We start from the raw sequence: 10,010 nt of genomic DNA, 5'->3' as shown, positions 1-10,010 counted from the left end.
ACCACCTTTTTTGAATAGTGGGGTTACATTAGCTACCCTCCAATCCATGGGAACTGTTCCAGAGTCTATAGAATGTTGGAAAAATGTCATCATAACTGGAAAAAGTTAGAGATGTAACAGATTTTAAGCAAGTGCAGGGGGAGGGGAGGAAAGAACAAAAGGGAAAGGTCTGTGATAGGGTGGAAGGCAGGATTGATTAAATGAAAAAAGGTATGATAATACAAAGCAAAAGGAGATGGTAATTAATTAAGGCTGGTAGTTTTAAAAGTCTGCTTAAAGGACAGAGAGTGGTGGTTACATGGATTTTCTTTGGGACTGGAGCAATGTAAATAATTTAATTTAAGTTTCCTTTTAATTTTGGTTAAGTTAGTCTTTATTGGTTGTGCCCCTTTAAGAAGGGGGCATATGTTTACCTCTAAATTGGTGATGGCAATCGCCATCCACCACTAAGAAGAGCGAGCAATGTAAACAGTGATGGCCCCCAGGGGTCAGTGTTGGGATCATTGCTTTTCTCAATACAGATAAATAAATGATTTGGATTTGGCTATAGAGGGTGCAAAATCAAAATTTGTACCTGATACAAAAATAAGGAACATGGTTAACTAGGTGACAGTAAGCGACTTCAGCGAGACATAGGTTAATAGATTTGGAAGATGGATGTCAGATTAAATTTAATGCAGAGTAATATGAGATGATACATTTTGGGATAAAGAGTGAGAGATTATTTTTAGATTTGTTAGTACATGGAATGCCTTACCAGAAACAGTGGTGGAAGCAGAATCCATTAAAGCTTGAAAAAGCAAGTGGATAAATATTTGAAACAGAAAAATGTAAAAGGATATGGGGAAAGGGCATGGGAATGGATTTAAGTGTAACTCTTTCAGAATGATAGCATAGCTCAAAGGGCCGAATGGCCCCCTTCTGTGCTGTAAGATTCTATGATTCTGTTTTCACTTATATTTCTACCGATCCAGATTTCACCATGTCAGACCATTTTTATATATGCTCTTTTTTATTTTAATGTAATGAAATCAGCAAAAGTCTGGCTTTTCAGCAGATTTTCTTTAGTAAAATGGGGATTAGAATAAAATATTAAACAAAGAATAAGGCCAGGAAAAGACCAATTGGTCCATCCAGACTGTCCCGTCAAAGCATGGAACAGCCTGAATGCATCATCAACCCACCCACTCCCATCAGGCAATCTCCCGGGAGAGGCAAAAACAGAAAAAATATTAGGCTAATTTATGAAAAAAAACTCTAGGAAATTCCCCTATGACCACCAAAGGCAATCAAGCAAGCTCCAGGAGATTGCAGTAACTGATAATACTAATTACAGCTACACCTCACCTACCTTCTTTAACTTGAGATGCCCTTGACTCATGGGGACTCGTGAACTAACTTTTGAGGCACTGCAGTGAATCCATATTTAATGCACATTTTGGTAATCTTTTGCAGAGGTCAATAATTCTTTTTTTTAATACTTCCTGTCATCTAACTTAACATATTTTATACTGATACCCCCTAGTTCTCCCATCCCTATCTAGCTCAAGTAGCCTATTCCCCCGAACAGAATATTTTTCTTTTGTCATTTTAGAAACCTCAATGCTTCTCCAATAATAAAAGCCCCACTTTCATGAGCCGATCCTGAAAGCCATGAGTCCGAAGACTAGGTATCATCCTGGTAGCCCTCCCCTGGACTTTCTCAAAGGCCTCAATGTCCCTTACCATGTGAGGGGACCAAAACTAGAAAGATTATTCCAGACGCAACTGTACTAAGGCTTTGTGTAAAGTAAGTATGGAATTTCTAGTTCTCTATTGAACTATCCTAGCTATACACACTAACACTCTATTATTTCCCAATAGCCTCATGCCACTGATTGGGGACCTTCAATGTTTTTTCAACTACCATGCATATTCCTCTCCTGTTCTGCAGCCATAAGCGGGTAACCTTGCATGGTATACACATGCCTGCAATTATCCTGACCCAAATGCATCACATTGCATTCATCCACATTGAAGGACATAAAACAGACTGGTTCAAATTGTTCCAACAGTTGCAAAACCACTAGGGTCTTAAAATGACCAGGATGGAAATAAGCAGTCCAACAAAAGCAAAACATGCAGAACAAGAGGTTTTTGATGAAATACATTGAAGTGTTAAATACCTTACAATATAACCGAGAAGCAGGAGAATGCCTCCAATTACATATAGAAACTAATACAAAAACTGGCTACAAAATGTAATAAATAATAATACAAATAGTCAATGATGATAAGGACTCAGAGGCACTGCACCTAAGTCTGCAGCATCTAAACAAAGAGCTGGCAAACAAGAGGAGCAAGGTAACCTTGAAAGAGAAAGACTACATTGAAATAAATGTATCCATTAAACCAGCTGGAAGTTGAGGCTATACAGTAGTTGAAATAATTTATTTTAAAGAAATTTAGTATTTCTCTCAAAGCTATGACCCTGGTCCAAACATTTGTCCAGTTTTAGCCTTGGCAAATGGTTGCAAACTTAAATTTCACACAGTAGTCTGGCTTAGAACACTTAGCTCTGACCTTTCTCAATACAACTCCATTATTTCATTAAAAGTAAAGGATATATTTTGGGATAGCAGAGGTTTACTTAAAATAAATTAATGCGCTAAATTGCATACTCACAAGTATAATTATAATTTATTTGCATTGACTGTGGCACAAGTAGTTTATTATCTATAATCCAAACCCAGGTGTATTATTTATATCACAAGTGGTTTTATTTTATAAAATATATATAAGTAATTGGTCTCCCATGGTATTGCTCCTTGACCAATAAATTGCACCTCTCTCTTCCAGTAACCATTCCTCTGTTCATCTGCCACTTTCAAATTCTTTCTGTCTCTCTCTCTGAGTATGGCTCTCACACACTTTCTCTCATTGTTGTCTCGGTTTTTTGTTTATTTCAGACTCTTCTAATCAGTTTCTTCTTGTTTCTCTTCTGTATGCTTGACACTTCCTGCATCTATCACACACGTTATCTTTATGTGCCTCTTTCTGCATGCCTAGCACATTTTCTCTTTGTATCTCTCATCTTATAATGGGTACCCAGAATAGCAAACAATAGTCTAACAATGGTCTAAGCAATGCCTTGTTTAAGTTCAACATCAGTTCCTTACTTATATATTCAATATCCTTATGTATAAACCCAAAATACGATTTGCCCTTTTATGATATTTTCCACCTGCATTACCATCTTTCCCATCTGCAGTCCTAGAGCTCTTTGTTCCTCAGTTAAAAATCATACCATTTAGGGTATACTACCTATGTTATCTTTCTGTAGCTGTCTTCCTGTTACTGTTGAGTTGGATCTGGAGCTATGACTCCCAGTCGCTACTACTATGTTTGGAAGCTTCTGCAAAACATATGTGATATGTGTGGGAGAAAAACTAGTGGCAGGGATGAGAGGAAGATGTTGTGTAAAATGGCATGGAAGAAGTGGCCCAACAGAGAGAGGGAGGCATAGGAAGTGAGCAGCAGGGGAAGATGAGGCTCATATTAAGAGGGCTGGGTAGATCCTGCAGTGATGGGGAGATGGTAACAATGATAGTTGAGGTTGAAGTCAAGGTTGGGATTTGGAGAACTTTCACACCAGCAGAAGGGGGCTGAAGCCACCCCCCCCCCCCCCTAGTATCTGACTGGTTGTTTTTGTTAAATATGATTGGAAGCAGTCAGAAAGAATAAAAACACTGTTAGGGAATATATATATATATATTTTTAATAACATAGATTTTAATAAATTAAACTAATGACTGAAAGTGCTGATTATGCTTAAACTGAGATCAACTAATTTTTCTCCAGTTATATTCAATGTTTTTACAGTATTTTGGAAAGACATCTGAAGAAAGGACAATAAGAAATATGACATAATTTACTGTTTCCTGCAAGAATGTGCTATTTTGTTTTGTTTTATCTGTTCTGTTCGCGCTTAGTTAAAGTGTGAAAACACAACTGTCTTTTTCGATCAGGAAAGTTTTTTTTAAATTTACGTGAAGTGATGCAATTGCGCCTGATAATGTTTTGCTCCACCTTCTTAAAAACCTGCAAAGGAATTAACCCTTCCCACTGACAGCTGTTTAAGTTCACCAAGCAACAACTTTAGTAATGAAATTTAAAGATATTGGACATTATTAAATTTAAGTTTCTCAATTTTAAGTTAATATTTCCCCACAGTGAGAGAAGGAAAATTATGATTTGATAAATTAACCCCTTGGGCTCTAAGCAGAGTCATAATGGATTATCTTCTTTCTTTTGTTATATGGAAGTTACCTTGTAAACTAATTGCAGCACTTCTGTCTCTAATGTTAAAACACTGTGTAAGCCACCTAGCCTGAGAATCACTTGTTTCTGAAATTGCAAATGGAGATACGCCTCTCCCAGAAGGTTTATTATAACCTACAACAGAACAATAAAAACATTAAGCATGACATTGATCAAATTAAAGTCACCACTTGGTGGGATGACCTCTGGAGTTGGGGACTGAATATACAGATCCATCCTTGGATTAGATTAATTTCACATGTATTAGTAGTAGTGCAGTTTGTTGTGATGTGCTTTTTGATTTTCATGGCCTGTAATAAATGTCGTAAGCAGAGGATGAAACGGTTGGCCAAGGCAGTAAAGCAGGGACTGGGTGAGAATGTCCCCAGTGCCTCTTTGACCTCAACAAAGGACACGTCTGAGTGGTACCGGGAGTAGTATATACCGGGGTAAGGTGCATATAAAAGGGGAGATATAAAGGGGTCCTCAATATTTGACCAGTATAAAACTATCTGAAAAGTACCATTTAGTCTTGTTAGCTGGAAAACAAACGCAAAGCACCATGGGATACTTGGCTATATTAACCCTTTTAGACTAACATAAGTAGAAATTAGCTGACATTCTGAAATGTTGCTTGTAATTACAACCTAGTAACTATTTAGAAAGAGCCTGTCCTTGGAAGAGATAAGGATACAAAGGCACAATTCAATGTGGCTTTGTCCAGCTAGCCATGTCTCTGCTGGAAAATACTTTCCCACACCGATAACAAAAGTAAGAGATAGCTCATAATACTGTTTGGATTTTGGGATGATTTTGAAATGACAAAATGGACTCAGGCTCTATATTTGGTTACTTTTGGGAAAATAAAAGATCCTCTAAAAATAATGATAATAAAAAAGTGTTAATAACTTGGATCAAGTGAGAATGTTTGATCTATGTTTTCTATCTTAAATATTGTACTGGACAGTAAAGTTTTTCCAGGACTCATGAATGAGATATGAATGGTAATTAAAGGAAAGTGATTGAGAGTTTAAGATTGAAACAGGAGTATTACACTACTGAATGGGAATTTTCAAAATTTTCTAGTGAAAGTCAGGAAAGTGTAGTTAAGAATAGTAAATTGATAGCCTGGCCATTACCCAAGACATCGGGACCATGCAGAGGAAGATGAGCAAAGATCTCCAGATGACTACAATCTTTCGATAAGATACCTGAAAGCCCGAGGAAGGCTTGTATTGGATGGCACATGTGGCACGATATTGAGATACCGGTATGAGTTTGCAAATGTGATTCGGTACATATGAGGCAATTATCATCCAGGAATGTAGGGTGAATTTGCATTGAAGAACGGGTCTCAGACATGCTCAGTTACTTGACAACAGCAAAACATGAAATGGTTAATGTGGCTCAGGAAAGCGAGACAACTTTTAAAGCATTGACACATACTCTAACGAGAAACTATCTAATTAATGAAACAATCAGAATAGAGTTAAACACACTGGTACCTGTTAGAGGGATTGAAATTGAAGTTGAAGTGGAGAGTTACATGGAATCTGGATTGGGACAATTGAGGGCCAAGGAGAAATCATGTTTACTAAGAATTATCCACAAGATGGATACGAGTAAAAGAGATCTGGAGAATCTTTTAAGTCCATGATTTGTTGATTAGATGTTAAACTGTAAGACTGAATTTAACTGTGACTGTAATAATTGTGTTTTGTAGGTAACAGAGCGTGGGAAAAACCAGTACGAATCCAGTATGAGGTGATTTTGGTGGTGCCTCCTGTGTCACTACTACTGCAATTACCATGCTTTACGGGTCTAACAGGACCTGTCCCATCAACCAACACGTTTTTAAGTATGAGTTACACAATTATGTGGCACAATTTGAATACTCGGATATGACATTCCCCTGTTGTTTGTGGGTTTCAGTGAGCTCATGATGCGACTGAACTCCTCCCTAAAGCATTTTTTATGTTTTGGAGCAAGACAACTCGAGAATAGATATTGAAATTGACAGCATAGGGGACAACTCACATTGGTGGGATATTGGGCTTAATACATCAGCACACCCTTAGGTTTGTATTATTTCACATGCTCTGGTAGTTATCCAACTTGTAATGATAGTGTATTTGATATATGTAACGCGTGTAGTAAGACTTTGATACATAAGCCAATTGGGTACTCATGCCCATGACTGACAAGCACTAACAAATTAATTGAGCACACCGAAAGAGAAGATCCGAAGCAATGTAGAGGAGACCCCAGGTGGGGTAACATCAGGAAAGATAGAAGAAACAGAGGATTCCCCAGGCGGGGCAGAATTGGAACACCGGAACAGTGAATTGAATTTGAGTAAGGGGTCAGAGGTTGCTCCTTCTCCTCAAAGGAACGGACTGTAAGGAAGGGAGAAATTTTCAAGACTCCCTACTAACTAACGCCCAAGTTGAGAGAGCAATAAGAGCTAGCTAGATTAGTCAAGAGCCAATTGTGAGAAGTCAATAAGGATATTTCCTTCTCAAAAAAGGGAATTGTAAGAAATAGCTGTTAGATTCAAAGATGGGTTTTACTTCTTAGACCAGGGACTGACAACAGGCAAGCGGAAAAAGATAGCATAAATGCCAGCAAGGTCGAATATCAAGCATCAAAAGACAAATAGAAATGTTAAGGGAATGGTAAAATGCAAGGAAACAGGGAGGATAGCACCTGCTAGATAACAAGGAGCCACGAAGCCATAAAATGCCCATGAAGAAACTTGACAAAACATTCCTCAGAAAGATAAGAGGGAGGCCTTGTACTTTAGGATGGGGATCAAACTGCGTGTTTCTGTTGATTAAATGTGCTTGCCACCAGGCGGCTGCTGCCCCGCGGGCAAGACGCCTTGCAGGTCGCCGCAGACCGTTTTTACATATTAAAGGGGCATGTTATATTTAGCTGCTAGATCATTTTGTACCTTTTCTACTTTTTATAATTTTTCTACCTTTTTTACTTTTTAATTTTTACCTGAATGTATTTTTCTGAGGGGAGCTCCTCCCCCTTTTAAGATGCACTAATTAATTTAAGATCATGAAATCAACTAACCTGTTAAAACCAGGCTTTTACTGTGGCCACGGTAAAATCCTGGTTGGTGTAAATTTGTGCAGAGCCACTGATCCGGACAGTGGCGAAACACAGCAATGATTGATTATATTTTTATCTGACTTTATATTTATGATTCCGTTTTTGAAAGAATCAAAAGGGGGGATTGTTAGGGAATATATATATATATATATTTTTAATAACATAGATTTTAATAAATTAAACTAATGACTGAAAGTGCTGATTATGCTTAAACTGAGAACAAGACCACGTGTAAGACTGCTTGCTAGAGAGAACAAAGGATGGTGTGATGTATCAGATCCAATCACAGCTGGTAACGTCACATCAGTTGATTTAGCTTAACTAGAGAACAAAGGAATGAGTGATGTACCAGAGATCCAATCACAGTGTGATAATGTCAGGTCGGCCGATGTAATTGAACCAACCATAGCTCTGCATGCATGCTGCTGAGCCAATGGTAATAAAGGGGGTGGGTACATTTGCTGTGATCTGATGCTGTATAAGAACCAGCCATTTTGAACATGCTTGTTAGTACAACAATGGAAGTCAAACAGTGTAAGTCAGTGCTGCAATAAATCGACTATTTAAAACCTACCACCAGACTCAAAATCTTTTATTTTAGTGCGTTGACCTCAGATTAGTGTGGTCCACTGAAATTAACAGATCTAACAAACACAAAAAGTAATTTTTGGTAGAATGTGACTTGTGAGGTAGCTACAAACACTTGAAGAAAAGTTGCACTGCAGACACTAAGATTATTCTAAATATTGTATTCACTTATATTTACAATTTTTAAGGTTTCTGTGATACCCCTCTAACTGGTGAAGTTATACAGCATGCAGCACACCACAAATAATGTTCACACTTTGCAAAACACCCCTGGGTAAGCCAAGGCACCAAACACACTGTTTAAAAATACAAAGGCCCCGATTTTCGGCTTGTGTGGGGAATGGTCGGATTTCCCCGAATGTGGGGTTTCTGACACACATAAAAAAGTGTCAGCCAGCCCCACGCAATTTTCCCTCAATTGGCCAATTAATTCCCAGCATGTGGGAAGCCTTGCTAATTGTCTAAATCGAGTCAGAAATTCCCACAGTATGATGTCATCATTCGTGGTGCTTTCAAGGTCCATAGCAAGCATTGCATCATCTGAAGGCTTCCAAATGAACCATACAGGATGGCAGAGGAGCCTGCAGCAGCTGTGGCCAGTGCCAGACCCCGAGCTGCCTTCAAATTCGACAAGGCTTCACTGCAGGCATTATTGGATGGGGTTAGGGCCCACAAGGAGGTCCTCTTCCCTAGGTCAGGGAAGAAGAGGCCTCCCACTGAGACCAATGCTGCAGGGATGCAGGTGTCAGCAGATGCCAACTCGCTGGGAGTCACCAGAGGAACCTTGGCATTACATCTGTAACTCCTTCCTTTACTCCCCCACAGTACCATCCAGAGCCCCCGTCCTCACTGTGGAGGAGGAAGAGGCTGTGCAGCCAGACTCCTCAGAGGAAGCTCCAACCTCTGAGGGTGCAGCGTCAGCAGAAGTAAGTGCACCTAGCACCAGCGCAGACACTCACATCTCGGGGGGACCTTCGGGACATAGAGTAGTGTTGTCACCTGGTGTTTCACAGCTGACAAGTGAGCCTCAGCAGATACTGGAGACAGGGACAGCAGTGGAGAGTCCTCGTCGGAGGGCGCAGGGCTCTGCCAGCTCAGCTCAGTTGCGCTGCATCTCAACCCTCTGCCTCTGGGTCCATCCACAAGAGAAGAGGTGATGGATCTCCATGCACAGATGCAGGAGTCTCTGGCAGGTTTTGTCTCCAGGGTCGCTGCGAGTGTGGAGCGAATGGAGGAGTCCATAGCGACCATGAGCAGAGCCTTTGTGGAGTCATTGGTGCATGAACGCAGCACCATGGAAAGGTTGGCAACCTCCATGGAGGAGATAACTCGCCAGCATACGGAAAACATGGTGAGTGCTCATAAGAGAGTGACATCTCTTGAGGGGCGTTGGCCATCTGTTGAACAGAGAAACCAGATCTTCATGGAAGTCCTTCTGAGTAGGACTGCCAGTGCAGAAACGGGTCCCACTGGCCCCCTAAAGCGCAGCAAGGTGCTCTCAAGCCACTTCCAAGCGCTGGCCCCTTCTGGCTTGTGCAGCTTCAGGTGAGTGAGCAGCAGCCTGGTGCTCCTGGTAATCACCCTGCTGCTCCTGGTTCTGCTGCTGCCACCTCTGCTGTTGGAGATCCTCTAATGCCAGGAAGGGAAGGTGCCAAAGGCCTCCCATGTTTCTAGCAGATGCCTCGGTTGAGGAGGTCCTGAGTTAGGGTGGTGAGAGGGGCTTCCCAGGAGCTCACACTGAAGAAGTGTATGAGGCTCCAACTTTCTGCAGCTGCTCCTCAGACTTCAAATAGTTCCCCCAAGCCTTGATCAACAAGATCCTGCAGCCTGCAAATGCTGCCTCTTTAAATCTCTTCAGCCCTCAGCGACCTGCTGCTGCAAGCAAGCAAGCCAGCTGTTTTCACACCAGCTCTCATCGGCGGGGATCCCCGCAGGCGGGTTTCAGGTGGGGAAAGCCCCAAAGTCACAACGGCACGGGAAAATCGTCCTTAACAAGGTGATCA

Source organism: Somniosus microcephalus, chromosome 11 (assembly GCF_052327205.1).
Source record: "Somniosus microcephalus isolate GS21.2 chromosome 11, FLI_Smic_1.0, whole genome shotgun sequence".
NCBI lineage: Eukaryota > Metazoa > Chordata > Chondrichthyes > Squaliformes > Somniosidae > Somniosus > Somniosus microcephalus.
This window is presented reverse-complemented; position numbering follows the sequence as displayed.